The sequence below is a fragment of the Callospermophilus lateralis genome, chromosome 8, assembly GCF_048772815.1.
Source record: "Callospermophilus lateralis isolate mCalLat2 chromosome 8, mCalLat2.hap1, whole genome shotgun sequence".
Taxonomy (NCBI): domain Eukaryota; kingdom Metazoa; phylum Chordata; class Mammalia; order Rodentia; family Sciuridae; genus Callospermophilus; species Callospermophilus lateralis.
Window position 1 is genome coordinate 123319494 of NC_135312.1, and position 3544 is coordinate 123323037.

Consider the following 3544-nt stretch of genomic DNA (forward strand, 5'->3'; position numbering starts at 1 on the left):
GGGGTCCTCAGTAAAGGTCTGTGTGATTAGGCATTCACTGAATAAACAAAGAGTTCAAGGATGTCTGCTCAATGGAGAGATGCCTCCAATACAAATCCCCTTTGTGCTCTACCAAGAAATGGTAAACAAGGGTGTTTTTAGCAAAGGATCTTAACAAAGAGGAACACCCCAAAAGATCAGTGACCCCAAAACATAATGCCAAAGAATGGTTTCTAAGTGATTTGTTTTATTATGACATTCTGTCAGGCAAAGAAAGCCTCCTGAGAGCCATCAAAAATCATTCTACAGATTTTAGACAATAATAGGAAAAAAAAGCTTCATTCTTAACTGTGAGAGTCAGACATTTAAATCATCATATTTGTGTTTCCAAATAATCATTTTCATCATATAAAGAAATTCACAAGAAAAAGCTCTTATAGAATTTTTTTTTTTTTCCTACCAGGGAATGAACCCAGGGGCACTTAACCACTGAGCTACATCCCCAGCCATTTTAATTTTTTAATTTAGAGACAGGGCCTCGCTAAGTTGCTAAGGCTGGCCTTGAATTTCCAATCCTCCCAAGCTACTGAGATCACAGGCGTGCACCACCGCACCTAGCACTCTTATGGAATTTTAAGCATACAAACGTATGGGCACACGGTGAGGCATGAATACACGCTTCCTCAGTGGTTTTTCCCTCCTTCAACCACAGCACCCTGGGCAGCTCAGATGTGGAGACTCTGGGTCCCCTTTAGGAGGTTCCCTGTCACCTGCCCTCCAGCTAACATGCTCAAGCAGCAAGTTAAAACTCTGAGAGGTAGTGGTTTCTACATTATTCCCTCTCCATTGTGCTGTAGAGGAAATCAAATCCATCTTTTTCCTGGTGTCTGAACCTCATCTTTCCTAGACACTCTGGAATAATCCATGGCCACACGAGGGTTTCTTCACAGAGGCAGGGTCCCAGCAGAGAAGGTCTCCTGGCTTGTCCCCCAACTTCCACGCGCTGCCTGGAAATCAGCCAACAAGCACAGACACCCTAAGGAACTCTTCCAACGTCACCTCGTCACCTCGGTTCATCTCTGCTCCTTCCCCCAGTGCCTGTCACGTTCACACTTGGGCTGCAATCCTTCACCTTTCACACCACTCCACAGTATCCACTTGTCAGGGAGATTAGCAAGGAGGGACAGTGGAAGGAGAGTCCTGGAGTGGGTCTGTGACCTCTAACATGGCAACTGTGTCCTTGTTCAAACAGGGACTGAGCAGCCACTGAACACCAGGAGCCTCAAGGCTGACGCACAGCTGGAATGTCCCCATTTCACCTTCATATGGCTCCTGGGAGCTCTCCATAAAGAGATCTGGGAGCCTGTCCTGCTTTGCCTAGATAATAACTGTCCCTGATTGGACTATAGCACCGTAGGCTCATAGGATCTCAGGGTGGGAAGGGACCTTAGCAGAACTGTTTTTCTTTAATTGTGTGCAGAACAAATCCAGCCTGTGCATCGGACATGCCTTCCAGGGTCCGAGGACTGTCACGTCCTGTTCTGAGTCATTTTTTTCCTTTTCATTCTCTGGTCCCCTCACTGGTCTCCATTTTTACAAATCTCATTTGTCTTTTCTAAATACAATCATATAATTTAATTGTAGTTCTGAACAGCAATTACAATCATATGTATTATAAAGCACTAATTTACATAAAGATCTATACTTGCCTAGTTCAGTTAACAAATGCATCTTCGTAAGTTATTGACTACAGCTTGTATTCGCCCTATATTAACTTGCAAATGAACCCAGGAACTGCCTCTAAGTTATAATACACAGCATAACTGAAAGATTTTTCTTAGTGTTGCTATTTTATGAAAGTTCAGCATTTCTAAAGTAGGAATTTAACTATTATATCAGGTTCCAGGAACTTCCTCAGCCCTTAGGTCATTACCAAGGTTATACAGTGTTTGTGGGAGTTAGGCACGAAGCACCTTTAGCAAGCTAGAGGAATTATGGTTGTGGTAAAAATAAAAATACAGACTGCTTCATGAATTCATGTGTCATCCTTGAATAAGGCCATGCTAATTTTCTCTGTATTGTTTCAATCTGAATAAATGTGCTGTCAAAGTCAACGTTAAATTCTAAATGTGTTAAATTCTAAATCTCTTCCACCAGGTGCTACCAAAGATGAAAAAAGTTCTGTTTAAGTACAAGTGGCATTATGTTTATGGATGTCTTTGAAAGTCCCCTAATAATATCAACAAACCAAGTAAAAAATACATGTTCCATGTGATTCTTTAAAAACTTTTGATTTGACTTACTTAAACAATTCCTAGGGTAGCTAGTCCTTATATACCTTCACATCATAGGAAAGTATCAGGCCACACACATTGGATATCACATAGGAGCGGAACCTAGAGATCTGTAGACCCTTGTGCCATTTCCTGGTTATGTGACCTAGGAGAAATCACCCACCCTCTCTGAGCCTCTGAGTTTCCTGTAAAGTGGGGATAACAAGAGTATGTAACTCGAGGCTACAATGAGAACTAAGTGTGTTAAATTCTATACAGTCCTTAGAACAGTGTGTGTCATGTGGGTGATGTTACAGAAGTGTTAAGTTTATGAAATAATACTTCATGTTTTTATGAGGGTTATGTACCCCATGTATATCAGTACATCAGGTGCTTTCCTCAAAGAGTGACTTATTAATGAGAACAACCTAATGGTGCAGGAATATTGTTTGCTGTTGCATCAAAACAACAAACAATTTGAAGTTCAGTGGAATAAAGTAATTTGATCATTCTTATCTAGTCAGTATCTCAGAATTTGAACATAGAGCCTTTGTTCTCTCAAATAGTAGGACATCTGCCACCTTAACCAGAACAGAAATGGAATATTCTCCTTATCACAGTTCGGGAGTTCCCCTGTCTCTGGGATGAGCTAGATCAGGAAAACCCAATCCTGTCTTCTCCCTACTCTTTCTCTATCACTAAGAGCAGTCTCCTTTCCCAGTTTCACATCAATTCCAAATAGAGGACACTTATGGACCATCAATAATGCACAGCTTTTCAGACAATCCCAGATATGCACATATAGATTCCAAGTGTATACAGAATGATGCATATTACAGTTTTAAAATGTTAAACTGTGATATGCATCATTCTGTATACACTGATTTTATATTTGGGTGAATTATTTTAGGGTAGAAATTCAGAAGCTGTATTACTGAATCAAAGAACTTAGATGTTTTCTTAACTCAACGCACACTACCAATGGGTTTCAAAAGAATTGTGTCATTTATAAAGCCACCATTAATACAGCATTGATGTTATACTTATTATCTGTTTAACATTCATAATTTTTAATTATAACATTTACAAGTTACTTAATTATATTTGTAATATTAACTCCAAATTTATACTATGTATAAATGTTACAATAGTTATTATATTGATAAGGACAAGGTATTAATTTACTAGATGAAAGATGCACATTTCTTTGTTAGTTGTATCAAATTTATCTTTTGCATGTGTTTTTTAAGTTTGTTTTTCCTCCTTTATAAATTGTTCCTTCTTCCATTTGA

The 3544-nt window shown here is 39.2% G+C and overlaps 1 non-coding gene across 1 annotated transcript; it reads right to left on the reverse strand.

Moving 5' to 3' along the window:
• Nucleotides 1-1990: 1990 nt before the first annotated feature.
• On the reverse strand, nt 1991-2094 carry LOC143406646 (U6 spliceosomal RNA). The gene has a single exon (XR_013092279.1). It is a non-coding gene; the product is annotated as a U6 spliceosomal RNA (small nuclear RNA).
• Between the last annotated feature and the right edge of the window lie 1450 nt (nt 2095-3544).